At 39.7% G+C, this 16,894-nt stretch overlaps 1 protein-coding gene across 7 annotated transcripts in view; it reads right to left on the reverse strand.

The window, feature by feature from the left end:
* Fhod3 (formin homology 2 domain containing 3) overlaps nt 1–16,894 on the reverse strand; it is a 430,675-nt gene that overhangs the window by 180,986 nt on the left and 232,795 nt on the right. The gene's annotated exons all lie outside the window — the stretch shown is intronic.

Here is a 16,894-nt window from a genome sequence, read left to right on the forward strand (position 1 = left end):
GGAAGACATGTAGGTCTAAGGAGAGGCAGAGTAAGGTTTGATGCAGTGGCTCACCCCTATAATCCCAACTACTTGGGAGACAGAGATCAGAGGAGTTGTACATTCAGATCAAGCCAAGGAAGAAGCCAACAAAATCTCATTTGGACAAACAAGCTGGCACTGTGGCACATGCTTGTAATTCCAGCTATGTAAAAGGCATAGGTAAGGCTGGCATCGGTGGCTCATACCTGTAATCCTAGCTACTGTGAGGATCACAGTTCAAAGCCAGCCCAGGCAGGAAACTCTGTAAGACTCTTATCGCCAATAAACCACTCAGAAAACTGGAAGTGACGCTAGGGCTCAATCGGTAGAGTGCTAGCCTTGAGTTGAAGAGTTGAGGGACAGGGCCCAGGCCCAGAGTTCAAGCCCCATGACTGACAAAAAAACAAAAAAACAAAAAAGGCATAGATAAGAGTACCTGCCTATTAAGTGTGAGGTCTTGAGTTCAAATTCTAGTACTGCTAAAATATAAAACAGGCAGAAAGGGAGCATTCTTGTTTTCATACTGAAGAAATTTACTGTAAATATATTTATTGGTTTTTCTGGGCTTCAATTGATCTCTAAAGTTAGAGGCTAGCATTGTTATGCCCACTTTCAGTCATATAGGATGGAATTAAAGCAGTCCCTGACCCTTAGTGGTGTTTAGTGAGTGGGAATAACATAAAGTACTTCCTGAGGTCAAACTACTTCACCAAAGGCAAACACCAATCATGCACCAGACAGAAGCACAAGCTCAACAGATCTAAAAGACCCAGAGTCAAGCAGCTAACCTTCCTCGGCCTCCAGTTACAAAATGCAATGGAAAGAATGCTTTCCAAACTCAAAGTTATCAAGATTTTCTCCTATTTACTTCTAAAGATTATGTAATTTTTAATGTTTAGCTATGTGATCCAATTTGAGGTCATTTTTGCATAAAATGTGTTTTCCCATATATATGCATATATGGGACATATATGTGATTTTTCATATATAGGATATTATTTATAAACTTAATTTTAATTTTTTGCATGACTTTTCTTTCTTCATCCTTTTGGTTTTACGCCATCTATACTATTATTATAGTTGAGTCTTTGTCCATTCTGATAATATCTTTTAACTAGTGTGGTTAGACCAGCCTCATTTAATTATTGTTGTGTTTGAAATTATGTCTATCATCTCCAATCTGCTGTTGAGCACATTTAGTGATGTTTTTTATTATATTTTTCATTTGTAGCTTTTCCATTGGGTTCTCCTCTCTTTTTAATCTCACATTTCTTTGATAAGGCTTTTCATTAATTACAGTAGCATTCACTCTTAGTATTTTACAATCTTGGCACTGGAGACTGTTGATTTGTCTATTTCCATGCAAGCTGAGATTTTCCTAGTTTAGTCCACGCCAAGTCATTTTGGCTTATATCCTGAATAATTTTGACAATTATGAAATCCTGGCATTTGCTTAAATATTATAGAAAATGTTGGCATTTTTTGCTTAAACAGTCAATTAAGTTGGCTACAAGTTCTGATCTGCCTTCTATAGGCTACGACTCCAAAAAAAAAACAGTTGAATTTTCAAAGCCTTTGCAAGGCCATTTGGGTGGTTTCTGTGTGAGCTTCACACAGTGGCCAGCCTGGAACCTAGGCTCTTCTTGTTGGATTCTTAAAGACTTTGGAATGCTGTTTGGGGCACGCATTCATGCCAGCACAGTAGGTGGGGACCCCAGGGATTCATACAGAACGGGAGGTCAGATCCCTGTGCTTAGGTCCTATGACTTTACTATCCTCTAAGACTCTGAGTGTTTGGGCCCCAAACTGACACATGATCCTGCTCAGACACTTGCTTTCTATGACTATATCCACATCTGAGTTAATACAAAACAGAGGAGAGAGAGAAAACAAAACAAAACCCTACAACCAGAGTTCACCCACCCCAGGCCTCTTGTGACTGTTCTCCCAATGGGAGTAAAAGTGTCTGTCCTAGGCCCTCAGAAGTTAGATGCCTGCCAGGCACCAGGTCCCCACAGGTGATCTCATTGGCGGATTACTTTGGGGTAGTAGTGTCAGGAAACACAGAAATCAGGAGTAAGAAATGTAGGTGTTGCCGTACATGGAATCCCTTTCCTCCCGTCCAAAGAAGGTGAAGACTTCCTGCAGAATCTGTGTCCACCCCAGTGCTCTCTCTGGCTTGAGGGCTGATAGAAGTCCAGACCAGAAGAAAAATGTTAAAAGCAGTTCCAAGCCATTTCAAACTCTAGTCTTCCTCTTCTATTTGCCTGTTACCATTTACTAGGGTAGAGTCCTCAAATGGTTGCTCCCTGGATTTCTCGCCAGATGCTTTTATTATTTATTTTGTAATACTAGGGTTGAACTCAAGGACTTGTAATTGCTAGGTGGGTGTTCTACCACTTGAGCCATGCCTCTAGTTCTTTTTGCCTTCATTGCATTTCGGACTGTGATCCTCCTATTCACTCAAAAGAGCTAGGATATCAGGTACATACCACTATGCCCAACATTCATTGATTGAGATAAGTCCTTTGTAAACTTTTTGCCTAGGCTTGCTTCATCTTCAGTCCTCCCAATATCTGCTTCCCAAATAGCTAGGATTACACAGCATCCAGCTCTCCCCAGATTTAGTGAGATAGACAGGCTGTGTGTGTCTGTGTGTGTGTGTGTGTGTGTGTGTGTGGTTGTGTGTGTATGTGTGTGTTCCTTATCCCTGCTGTCTAAAGAACCATCTTAGCAGAAATGTGGAAGGTAGGCTAGGGCCAACTCTGAGTTCAGCCTCATCAGTCTACGCCTGTGATTTTCAGTTCTTTCTTCCTTTCTTCCTCACTCTTTAATCTCTTCTCTTCCCCCTACTCCCAGGAATTCTCCACAGAAGTCTTGTATAGACAACAGGTCATTGCTAGTGGCTTTGCCAGAGCAGCAACTGAACAGTTTTGAATGCCCTGGCCTTCCCACTGGCACTCCCCGACCCCACCTCCTTCAGGAATGCTGAGGGGCCCTGTAACAAACACAGCACTCAGCCATCCAGCCTTCACCAGCAGCCCCTTCAACATCTGCAACTTCAAGATGGAGCTGAGGAATCCATTTAATGGGTCCGAACCAGTAATGTGTTGTTGTCAGTCAACACAATAGAAAGCACTTATTAAGGGAAAGATTGTTCTTATTTTTGTAGAATTATATTTTCTCCCTGTAGTTCTTCATCTAGACAAGTTTGAAACCAACTATTCCAGATTCCTTCCCTTCTTCATCCTATACCTCTAGTGACTCATCTAATTCCCTCGTTTATATTCCCTTCTGAATCTTTCTTCCAGTACTGCTGCAGATCTAGCTTTGACTCTTGTTCCAGGATGAAAGAAACTGCTGGTCCCAGCTGATCTCCCACTTTTGATTCCCCTACCTTTTCCTCAAGCTACAATAGGTGTTGTTGCTACTGAGTTTTCCAAGGCATTTAACTTGTCAGCTGGGGCTGGACAATGTTCTGTCTCCTTCTTCACTAAGGACAGGGCTCTGGGCCCTACCCCCACCCCCGCCCCCACACACACAACCAACCTGCCAGCCTTTTGGCTACGTGCCCAGACTGTCTGGGATCCTGTGTGTCTAAGCCTTTTTCTGTCATCTCATGGCTTCCCTTCCAAGCCTATCAAAGTTTAATTAGTTACATGACATCACGTGCTAGGCACATAGAAAACATGGATTCATTTCTACAAGCCAGGAGTAAGCTTGACTGTTTTATTTATTAATCAATTAATCCTGGGTGCTCAAACTACAACCTTGGAAATACTGGGCAAGTATTCTACTTCTACATTTTACTCACATTCTAGTTTCTTTAAAAAAAAAAAAGAATTTCTAACACATTGGAGACACATAACAATACACTCCCAAATTATTTATTTGCCTGCTTGTTCATGTCCTTTCCTCCAGCTGAAGATACCAAAAAGAAAAAAAAAATGCCAAGGAGAATGGAAAAGTAATACTGCTACCCTGGCAGAAGAACCTGACTTCTGGCACAAAGAGCTCTTAAACATCACTGTCCTAGGCCATTAATGTGTGTGTGTGTGTGTGTGTGTGTGTGTGTGTGTGTGTGTGTGTGTGTTATTGTAAAAGTGATATACAGAGAACAAAGAGTCACAGTTACATAAGTCAGGGCAGGTAATGAGTCCGTTTCTCTTTGAGCAGTGTCACCCCTTCCTTCGCTCTCTCTCAGCTCTTCCCTCCTATCACCATTCACAAGTTGTATAGTTCATTTTCAACATGGCGTCTTGTGTGTATCACTGCTACATTTGTTCACCCTTTGTCCCACCCTTTCTGCGCCCCAGCCCTCATTCCTTACCCAAAACAGATAAACTTACAAGCAAGACAAAAGGTCTTTACTTGGGTTATGTTCTTAAACCAACCTCTAATCTACTCTCCTTTTACTTTTTGTGAAGTAACAAAATGAAGGCCACATGAATTCTGCAAGCAGGCACAGAGATTCTAAGCCCACAACAATTTCAACAAGGGACTTACATAGTTTTTAGGCCTAGGTATTTTAATGCCTTAAAATTGTGATTAAATTCAATTTTAGTATAGCATATTTATGACTGTAAGTATATTTTGCTATAAACTAGCTTTTTTCACATAATAGAAAAGATTTGTTGTTGTTGTTTTTTGTTTGTTTTTGTTTTTTTGCTAGTCATGGTGCCTGAACTATGGACCTGGGCACTGTTCCTCAGCTCTTCAGCTCAAGGCTAGTGCTCTACCACTGGAGCCACAGCGCCACTTCCAGCTTTTTCTGTTTATGTGGTGCTGAGGAATCGAACCCAGGGCCTCATGCATGCAAGGCAAGCACTCTACCACTGAGCCACCTTTCCAGCCCCTTGGTTTTTTTTAAACTAAAATATCCACTTGCATATTTGAGCCGACAGTTCTGCCATCAAACAAATGATTCATTCTCAGGGAAGCTTGAGTGGCTTTGGTTACCTTTCTATTTGGCCTTCCTCCTCTTGACTTGGGTTTCCTTCGTAAAAGTAGGATGGAAAGATTTAAAACTGAGTGAACCTTCTACCCTTACTTGCCTGTTGCTCTTTGACTTCACTTCCAATTATATTGGTCTCAGGCTAAGCAATCTAGTCCTTTAGCTTTGCTGAGGGTAATGAGCATCCTCAGGTGTGTATGGGTCACAGTGGTGATGGTGGTCTTAGCTGTTTACCAGCTTCTTGAAGGCCATGTTTTTGATCTCAAACTAATTGAAACTATCAGCTCTTCATGTAGGCCTGTGTGAGTGTCCAGGGGATGCTCATGGACATTGAATGTCCCAAAATTCAGGCTCAGGATACACTGCCATCACCATATTCTGAGTATCCCCCTTATGAAGACCTGTGATATCCACTTATGCATATGTGAACCACTAAATATTCATGTTTTCTTACCTCTCACCACTTTTCCCTATGTCTCAGGCCACCATGTTTCTTTATAAATACACTAAACTTTATTCTTAGAAAGGTAGATTTGAGACTTAGGGTTCCTTCTTCCCCCTGTCTGGCCAGCTTGCAAATAGACTCTTTCCATTTTGCAAAGAAAGCATCATTTCAGTAATTGGCATACCATACGGCCAGCAAAATAGGCCTCCCTCAGTAACAGCCTGTTTCATTGTGTGAGATCATTTATCATTGGAAAATGTAACTGAAATACAAAACTCCTGTTTCTACTAAAAGTGAAAAAGAAATAGACAAATCATATAAAAAAAATCTCCTTACCATAAGGACAATATCATGCTACAAGCAAATACTAGTTGTTACTTGGATTATCTTTTAAATCTTTATTAAATTCAATTTGACTATAACATTTATGATAAATACATTATAATATAAATATAATAATATGTTATAGTAAATAACTATAAGTATATTTTACTGTAAACTAGCCATTTGTTACAAAAGATTTAGTTATTTGGCTCTTGGTGAGGGTGATCTTTGGACTTGCCCATCAAAAGGGAATGCCACGGTATTGGACACTATCAGTTCTTTCTGAGCAACACTAAACATGAAGACAAACAATGCTTCCTTCAACCAGACCAGATGGGGCTCAACAACCTGCTACCTCCACTACTACTACTTATCTTCTGGGAAGGGATCACTCATCTTGAAGAAGGAATTTCAACTTATTTTCATCGTGACATTAAAATTCACTCTTCTTAACAACAAAATGGAATTTGTTGATCTCTAATTATTCACCAAACCTCCTTCTCCCTGTAAATACTGAAAAGAGGTTGATAATGTCAACATTCTTAGAACTCAATGAAGACCTTGGAGTCCACATTATTATTTTCTTCCACTTAATTGCATGCACTAAATAACAGGTCCCAGCCCAGTTGTCCTCAAGGGCAACTGTCAAAGAAATACTCATTTGACACCAATTACTGCATGAAAATGAGGGAGAATTAAGCTGCCAAGTGCAGGCTGGAGACAAGAATTTAATCAGCACAAAGAGCTCCAGGAAGGTGTCAGACTTTTGAGTTCTTTGCCAGTCATTAGCAAGTATTTACAATGCAAATTTCCTAAAGCATTCTTCTAGAAAAAATTACTAATTATTTCACTTTTCCTTACCTCTAATCACCTTTCTCCACCCTAGAATGGCTCTTTTCCAAAGGGTTTAAAAAAACAACATATATCCACTAGCTTAATTAGCAACTCTGAGAAGAAGGAAAGTCCTGTTTTAGGGACCCTAAAACAGAGCACTGATGCTGGTCCTTCTGGTCAGAACCTTCCTTCCTATAAAAATATCCTGCAGCCAAGGGCTCTGCCTCCTCCTCTTCCATCTAATGCCACACCAAAGACTGATTTGTCTCTGGCGGATTCATTCCCCTTCCTACCAGCAACAGTTGAAATCCCAACCAGCAGCACAGGAACGGCCTCATTACAACCAGGCTGAGGTCCTCTGTACTCCAGCTATGAGCCTCAGAGATTTTCAATCTTTCCCATTGGACCATTTCCCCCTCCCCACTTTTTTTCGATAAGAAAAAGGAATGAAGACAATGTAATACATTAACAGGTGTTGAGCTGTATTTTAGCCAACTCCTAGTTTCTCAGTGGAAAGACAAATGGTTATTTTAATTATCTGTTCAATAATGATCATCCAGGACCTCGGCCAATGATACAGCAATAGAAGCAAACAGCCACCCTAAGGGCACCTCAGAGCCAGAGATGAAATAAATTAGAAATGGACTCTCAGCAGTAGTCAGATTGGTCCCATTCACTCCCCTGTGCTCAAGAGCACCCTGGCCTTTCCCAAGGCCACCTAGTCTGGTTCCCAAGGTCAGTGGCTTCACCAGTGATATGGGAAATGAAGCTCCTCCTGCTAGGGAGGGTTCATTTAGGAAGCATCTACACAGGGCATGTACCCTAGGTGTCTGAGTACTGGGTGACAGAGGCAAGAGATATGAGGTTTGGAGAGAGTAATTAGTGCAAGCAAGTAGCATGGAGCTCATAAACACCCAAAATTTGGTAGGTGTCTGACTAATTAGGTATAGTTTCAGGGCGGAGGAGGGAAAGAGGCATACCTTGCTAGATACCTTTCTACTTTGCTGGTAGAAGATAGATGAATGCCCAGGTCTTGAGAGTAAAAAAGCATGTGAACAGTCTCTCTAGTTCTTGCTTTCAGGATGTATCAGCATCAAGGAAAACTCAAAGGACTTGGCCCCAGGGACAAGCTGGTTTGCATGATATCTCCACCATTTCCCATCCAAGAAAGTGTAGGCTATCTTACGGGACTGCAAATAGATCCAAGCTGGATCCTAAATTGGGATTACAAATGTGGGCTGCATAATCCTATAAACTGGAGGACTGGGGGACTAGAAGAGGAAGGAACAGGAAGCCAGTGTGTACAGGTCCCTCCCTTCTTCCTTCCCCGCCCCTCCTCTCTCTCTCTCTCTCTCTCTCTCTCTCTCTCTCTCTCTCTCTCTCTCTCTCTCTCTCTCTCTCTCTCTCTCTCTCTCTCTCTCTCTCTCTCTCTCTCTCTCTCTCTCTCTCTCTCTCTCTCTGGAATGGAGTTTGAACTCAGGTCCCTGTACTTACTGGACAGGTATTATATTGGGTGAGTCATTCTCCAGTCCTTTAGGCTTTTATTATTTTTCAAATAGGGTTTTGCATTTTTGCCTAGGCTGCCCTCTAATTCTCTGCTTCCTATGTAGTTAGGATTACAGGCATGAGATATCATACCTGAGAAAGTTCTTGCTAATATTTTAATGCTAATGAAGTTTGGATTTTTACTGATGTTCAATCTGAACACCTCCAAAGTTCAACATTTCTCTAGCATTACCCTAAGGCCCCTGTGAGGATGTAATGGGAATTATCCAGCACTAGGGGGCAAACTTCTATTAGGTGTTTACATATCATTCTGGACTCAACAAATCTATCTTATTAATGTAAAACTGCATACCAATTGAATCTCTGTGAAAAATCAGAAATATACTTTTGGGCATTTAAAAGATTTTAATATAATAATTCTGACTTTCTGGTTAGAATTTCAATGGTTGGAACTTTAAAAAAATTGACTAAATTGGTGGGGACAGAAGGAAAAAACTGGGAGAGAGCAAGGGAAAGGGTGACATTATCCAAAAAGAAATGTACTCTTTATCTGACATATGTAATTGTAACTCCTCTGTACATCACCTTTATAATAACAATCTTAATTTTTTTTACTTGACTTAACTTGCTAAAATTCTAGCAACTTCTGTGAATATGCATCTCACAACACAGATCTGGGAGGATTTGCTGCCGGGCTCCCAGGACAGGCTGGAGAAACATCTCCAGGAGCATCCCAGACACTGGAGAGACAGAGGGTGCCCAGGATGGACAACAGAGGAAGCTCACTGTGTTGGAAACCTTGAGCCCCTACTCTTCAGCCTTCCCATCCCACCTCCATACTGACTTGACAGGCTGTAGGTAATGAAGCTGACATCTGTGTTTATAATGCTCTGTGGTGATTCTACTACACAGTAGTAGGAAATGTTAGTCACAGCCAAACCATTCCTAAGGGGGTGCTTAGGGTTCATCCCAAAGCACTCTCTGCAATGGGCTCAGAATACCAGTACTTGCTTTTTGACCAAAGGCAAACACAGGGAAAGTTCCAATGCCTGAGGAAAACCTTGAATACACTCCAGGAGACAGAGAACTGTGGATAGGGTCTAGAGAGATGGCACTGGTCCCCTTCAGCCCAGCCTGTTTCTCTTAATGATTCAAATTACTGGAAATGTTTCTCAGGTGTCATCAGTGTTTAACAAGGTATACACACAGGCAGGTTTTGATGACACAGTTTTAAAATTTCAGCTCTCAAACATTGTATGTTGATCCTAAATTCAGTTCACATAGTATTTTTAACAACCAAAAAACCCTTTTTTAATTTATTTATTTTATTTTTAAAAAACTCTTTACCTAATTACTTCTCAGGGGCCTTTGTGACAATATTGGAGTGCTCTAAAATAGGACTTTCAAGACTGGGACTTTCAATATAAAAGCTGAAGATTAATGTCACCACTGGCCTATTACTTAGTTACATCTAAATTCCTTATAACTGGTAGAAACTTGTTTCATGTATTTTAATAATTTTAATTTTATCATAATTGAGTAATTTCAATTATGTTAAATGTATTTCATAAAATCAAATACTAAGATGTGCGTGTTAAGCAAAGAACCAAAACATTGCTTTGTGACCATAATCACTTGTCAACTCTAAATTTATAGTACTTAAAGATGAAAAAAACTGATGTGTCCTCCAAAGGAGGAAAACAATGATTGAATCTGTTGATTATGCATATCTTCTCTATTAGTTGCCTTTCAAGAAGTTTAAAATATACATTAATAGATATAGAAGCATTTAATATGTGGATGTGCTATTAAAATATGTACAAGATGGACAAACCTTGAAAAAAATTATGTGAAGTATAATGCTGTATGATTGTGCCTAGAGGAAGTCTCCAGGCAACTTCAGAGAGACTGTGGGAAGGGAGATTGAAGAGTTACAGAGTACCTAATGGAGGACGGAAAATCTTTGGAAGTAGATGGTGGTAATGGTGACACACATTGTGATAGTAACCAATGTCACTGAACTCCACCACTTAAATGGCTGGAATGTTTTTTGATGTATATGTTTTGACCTCCAATAAAAGTCAAGCTAAAATCTTATCATAAATGTTACTTGGCTAAAAGTAAATACTTAATGTCCACTGCAGACATTTGTATGTAGGCAGAAACCTGCATATTAATTAGCAGTAAGACAACGTGGTGGACTTCTTCTCATCTGGACCTGTGTACTAATAGGGCTAGAAGTGTTTCTGCCTATGCAGAATAAGCCCAAGCTTATTGCAGCCCTTGTAGAGTTAAGCAAGGCAACAATGCACTGCCTTCAAGGAGACATATCACCACTCATCCTGTTGCCTTGGCTCATGCTGGAGATTCCAACTATTTAATAGCTATTTCCTGCCAGCTGTAATTATACGCTCATTAGAAGTGAATTGTTTTGCCATCCTAATAATCATTACTGGCTGTTGATGATTTAGTATTTTGTTTTTAATTCTATAAATATATAATCATTGTGCATGTCATCAGCTACCAAAACTGAACAAATACTTTAGACCACAAATTTTCTACAAAAATGAGAAATAAGAAAATTGGTTCTTGGGAGTAAAGGTCACTTACATATTACAGTGGTTTATGGTTGCTCACAAAAACATGGGCCATACATAAGTATATGGTAAGTTTACAACTTTCAAAATTCATGTCTTCAAAGGCCTCATAGGGAAATGTCAAGATTTTTTCACAAATATTGCTTTGTTCTCTGTAATTAAATATTTGCCTTAACCTAAAAATCAAAACCCAGCTGTTCTTCATACTCAGAGAACAACAAAAAGGAGTTTGGGGTTGGAAAGTATCATAAGGCTCGGTTACAGGCCTCAATCCAGTCTTTTCAGCACAGTGGGAGACCTTCTACGGTGAAGGGGCTGCCTTCCATTTGGCTCCAACACTTGTGCTTTCCTCAGGACTGATTTACACACTCACTCCTGCAAGGAGTCACAGCATTTGTGAAGTGCCAGGCATGGCAAGCTCATTTAGCAGGAATGAACAGAGCACTGGAGCAGTCAGGAAGGAAGACTGACTGAAGCCCTGGTCCATCACAGCCTTGAAGGGAAAGGCAGAAGGTAAACCAGGGATGTGTTGCAAGCCAGGAATTTCAAGCCAAAGAAATTTGGGGTTGAAGCCACCTGGCATTGTCTCTTACCAAACAAGCAACTATGTGCACGTGGCTTGACCTCTAGTGTTTCAAATTACTCCATTGGGAAAAAAAACAACCAAACAAACCCAGGTCTAAAGGGACTGCAGTGAAAATCAAATTCAAGACTTCATAACCTTTAAATCTATTGTTTAATGCAAGCTCAGGTAGCAACTAATACTGCCTGGCTGAGTGAGATGACTAAAAAGAAGTCCCTAAAAAGTGGCAGCTTCCACCATCTTCAATGGTGCCAGCATTCTCAATAACCTTCATACAAGGCCTGCATCTCTACCTTTGGGGTAAAGTTTGGCTTTGAGATATGTGTTGAGGCCTTGCAGGTAGATATAAAACCCAGCCTAAAATATGCTCCAAAAAGAAGCAGCAGGAGTCAGCAGAGTTCTTAAATTAAGCATAGAACATGAACTGTGTGGACATACCTTTTCCATGCTAATTCATCTCGCTGAGATGAGGCACAATGGAATGGGATATCTCCTAAAAAATTGGATTAGCAAGCCAGTAAAGAAATTCTCTAGACATAGAACATGATTTCAGGGGCTCTGGAAAAAACCTATATACATGTGGTACAGAGAGGCAAGGCTCAAATAGGAATGTGCTGGAAAGTTAATGTGCTGATTCACGCTAACAACATGCTAACCAAGCTTATGCCTCCACCCTTCTCCCACAGGAATGAGAACTATAGTTCTACACAATTTGCAAAAGAAAAGGTCATTTTTCACGTGTGCATCAGTAGTAAAGCTTGAACTCAGGGCTTCACGGTCTTTCTTGACTTTTCTGTTCACAACTGGTGTTCTATCACTCAAGCCACATGTCTAGTTAATAATGCTGGTTAATTGGAGAAGTCTCATGCACGTTTCTGTCCAGGCTGGCTTCAGACCATCATCTTCTGATTAGAATTATAGGCATGATCCACCAGTGCCCAGCTCAGAAGGTTATTTTAACAACAATCACGTAAGGTCACAGTCTCCAGCCATGCTATTTCCTGGGCTCATGTTGTCTGGGTCAGAATAAGACAGTGAAGAGAAGAACCAAAATAGATGCATCCTCAGAGAGTAGAAATCTTGTGGGAGGAGCAAAAGTTGCCGTGTATCTCATTTTAAAACCCTATGTGTTCTGCCCAGGCAAGGTGCTAAAATGCAGTGCAGAGACAAAGGGGTGGTACAAGTATTGGCAGGGCTGCAGGTGACCAACACTGCTTATTATTGCTTACTGCAATAATCACATGCCCATGGCAGCTGATTAGTCAGAAAAGAGAAAGGACAAAGCTGAACCTATGTGGTAGCTTCTTTCTCAGTGGAGGAGAGATTGATCTCACAGCAGTGCTGCTGTTCATTTTGATCTTCCTCTTTCTGAGCCAGGAAAGCACCCTGGAACAAAAGAAGAAGCTTAGAGAGGATGAACAAAGCTGTTGGGTAAAGAGTTGGAGGTAGACTTGTGACAACAAGGTGATCAAGGGCTAGAAGAGTCTGTGACCATTTGACCTTCCTGAGATCATCCTGAATTGAAGAACTGTAAAAGACCCAGAATAATCATACACAAAGAAACCATCAAGGACCCGTAAGAAAGATCACTGAGAGCAGTCTCAGGAGAAGGTCAGGACAGAGAAGATAGCATTGCACAATAGGTGAACTGAGTTACAGTCAGGTGATTTTGTTCCCATCATGTGACACTGGTAACAACAGGACAGCTGGTCAGAGGAGGCAGGATCAGCAGCTGAGCAGAGCACAGGCAGGAAGCCCTGCAGCTCCACAGTGATACAGTTCAGAGGAATTCAGACTAAGGTAGGCCCAACAGGCAAATTCCAAGAGTAGCACAATCCAGTGATTTATGCACAAGGCATCACTTGTGAGTGGTGCCAAAATAAATACTTAAGTCCTAGGAGATTTCCCCTAATGCTACATAACTAAGGCAAAGCTCTGTAGATAAACTAGGACGGTTCCAGCTTCACATTAAGTTTCAGTTAACAACAAAGCAACGTATGGTGCTTTAATGTTTAAGAATCATATGGGGAAATTTTAACACAGACCTGGAGATACATGGCATGGCTTCTTCCAGAGAACAGATACTAAAATCAGAGAGATTGTGAAATCTAGCTCCATCAAACATAATTACTGACCCCATAGCCTGCATCTTTTCATATTCGTATCTAATTTAACCTAGAAAAGCACATACAAATTCATAGGGAGAAAGGCATAGAAAATTGTTGAAGCATCCATGTTTGTGACAGTTTAAAAAAAAGACATAAGGCAACTTTACTCCATCAGAAGGAAGTTAGATCGTGAAACCATGCATCCAGAAATGTTACATTTCAACAAAATTAAATATTTAATTATTAAATATTAAATATAGCACTGAGTGGCAATATTAAATCACAGGAAATGCATATGATACTTTTATTAAAAGTTTGCAGACATGGGGCTGGGAAGGTGGCTCAGTGGCACAGTGCTTGCCTTGCATGCATGAGGCCCTGGGTTCGATTCCTCAGCACCACATAAGCAAAAAGAAAAAAGCCAGAAGTGGCGCTGTGGCTCAAGTGGTAGAGCTGAAGAGCTGAGGGACAGAGCCCAGGCCCAGAGTTCAGGCCCCACAACTGAACTCCCCCACCAAAAAAAAGTTTGCAGACATAAAAACAGTACTACATGGGATTTAGAGATTATTATGTTCAGGGATCAGCAAAGTAATGGTTTCTAGGGGGGAGGAAAATACATAACTGTAGAATGATATATTGAAACCTTCAACTATGCTATTAATTCTAATTTCTTAAGGTCAAATGGAAGGTCCACAGGTGCACACATCTTCTTTGTATGTTAGTATAAGAGTAAAATGAATAATTATCAAATTACTTCCCAAATGGCAGATTCTAATGCAATGATAAATATATTATTTAAAGCAAGAAGTAAAAACTCAACAGTATATAGCCATCTTTGTTATCTGGGGTCATGGCTTCCATCACTTCTTACAAATACCAAAATCCTTGACCAAGGGCCATAAAATGCTCCAGTATTTGCCTATCACTGATATGTATCCTTCCATATACTTTAAGTCATCTCAATTACTTTAATTTATCCAATACAATGTAAATAGTTATTTTACTCTATCGTTTAGAGAACAACAAGAAAAATGTCTGTGCGCAATATGGATACAATATTTTCCTGAACATTTTCCATCCACATTTGGTTGAATCCTTGGATGCATGACTCATGGATACAGAAGGCTAGAGTCTCTTTCAAGTCTTTGTCCTCATGAATGTGTACTTGCATTAGGTTGCAACAATGAAATACTATGGAATATATTAATATATCTCTCATGAATTTAATATGAAAGATTTGGTATTTAAAAATTCAAATCTTAACTTATAAATCTGCAATATTTAACTGCATACCTAAGTCTTCATTTGAACTAACTTTCCTTTCATTAAACACACATTCCTTCTAATTAGTCATTATAAATAATGCTATTCACCATATTTGTGTATATGTAACATCTTTTTTTTCTTTTGAAAGTTATTTCAGCTATATTCCCAGAGTAGCAGAATTATTAAGTCAAAAAGTCCAGTCATTTTTGGTGAATGATGACATATGACCAAGACATTTTAAATACTACAGGTTGCAAAACTGCTGGTTCTAGCAGAGAGGAACAGGGATCAAATTTCCTTTTTGCCTGCAATAAGCATAAAGCCAGACTAAATATAACAATGATCTTTTAAAGACAATAAGCAATAACAGATGGTATCCCAGAAAGTTGGACAATGAGGTGAACCCAGATTACTAATTTGAGAAGATTCCTTTTTTTTGGGGGGGGGGGTCTAGTCGTGAAGCCTGAACTCTGGGCCTGAGTGCTGTCCCTCAGCTCTTCAGCTCAAGGCTAGCGCTCTACCACGAGCCACAGCGCCACTTCCGGCTTTTTTCTTTTTGCTTATGTGGTGCTGAGGAATCGAACCCAGGGCCTCAGGCATGCAAGGCAAGCGCTCTACCACTTAGCCAACTTCCCAGCCCCTAATTTGAGAAGATTCTAACACCACACTAGGAAGGGGAAGCCTGCAAGGGCCACTGTAAATCCCAAGCTGAGAGACCTGAGAGAGCAAAAAAGCATTTCTCAGACAAAATAGAAGTGAGACGTGCCTAAAGAGAAAGAAGTTGGAGGAGGTGGGGAGAGAAGGGATAGTAGGAGAAAAAACAAAGCAGCTAACAATCCTTGACAAGAAATGTACTCATCTTACTCATGTAACTGTAAACCCTCTGTACTGCATCTTTACAATAAAATAAAATTAAAAAAAAAAGAAAGAACTTGGAAATCTACAGAGGACAAAATAAAATGCTCATCAGTGCAATCACATACCTGAGGCCAGGAAACAAGCCATACTGTAACCCAGCACATGTACAAGGCCATTCCCAAACTTACTAGAAAATCTCCTATTGATGCACTGGACAAAGCCCTCACAAGAATACTGTTTTTTTTTTTTTTCATGGGAAATAATTAGCCCTAGATTAACTTCTTTGGTCCAACCTAACATCCTTCAAAGTAATAGGCATAAGAACTAGACAACTTCCAGTTTCTTGTGTTCCTGAACACATTTCATAAACACTTATAAGGATATTAAAATGTTACCATGCAAAAAATGTATGAGTCAGAGTGGGTAAAAGTCCATTTCAAAGAGGACTAGATTACTTGAGGGTAGGGGAGAGGATGGGAGATCAACACAAAGGGTGACATTGATCAATTTGCATTGTATTAACAAGCTGACTTGTGGAATAGAACACCCCTTTGTACAATAATAAAAATAAAAAATTTTCAAAAATGAAAGTTTAGTGAGCATTTTTAAAAACACTAGTCTTTCAAAGAAGCAGGAAAATATGACCCTAGTATAGAGAAAGAAATAGTCGATTGAAAATGATATTAGAATTATCAGACAATTATCAAACAATTACTATAACAATATTCTGCATATTTGAATGTTAAGTCCATGGAAAGCACTCAAATTGAATTTCTAGATGATAAAAAAAAACACCTAGGATGATTACAATTCTATGGAACTAATGGCAGAATAAACATGAAGAAAAGATTTGTGAAATTAAAGACATAGGAAAAATTATCCAAACTGAAACACAGAATGGGAAGCTAATTTAAAGATAGAGCATCAAAGAGTTGTGGAATATCTTTGTTATTGGAGGCCCTGAAGGAGAGAAGATAGAGGAGGAAACAAAAAATATTTAAATAATGGTTAGGTATTTTCCAAATTTGATGAAAATTATAAACCAACAGATCTAAAATGCTCAGGAAGCACAAACAGCAGAAGCAAGAAAAGAACCACACCAATTCAGATCATAAGTTGATCAAAACTACTGAAAAAAAGAGATAATGAAAGAGAAAACAAACACCTGTAGAGAGGAACAAAGAATAGTAGCAGATTTCATGATGGAAACAATCAGAGAAAAAATAGAACGGTGCTGAAAGAAATACACTTGACAATTAAAGGTAGAATAAGGACTTTTCAGACATTCAAAGGTGGTATAATATAGCCACACAATCCTGTACCACAGAAATCCTTCAGGAAAAAGAAAATACGCTAGATGGAAAAATAACTCTGTAAGAGGAATAAGTAGCATCAGAA

The sequence above is a fragment of the Dipodomys merriami genome, unplaced genomic scaffold (genome assembly GCF_024711535.1).
Source record: "Dipodomys merriami isolate MVZ:Mamm:240054 unplaced genomic scaffold, mDipMer1.0.p SCAF_2, whole genome shotgun sequence".
Classification (NCBI taxonomy): Eukaryota; Metazoa; Chordata; class Mammalia; order Rodentia; family Heteromyidae; genus Dipodomys; species Dipodomys merriami.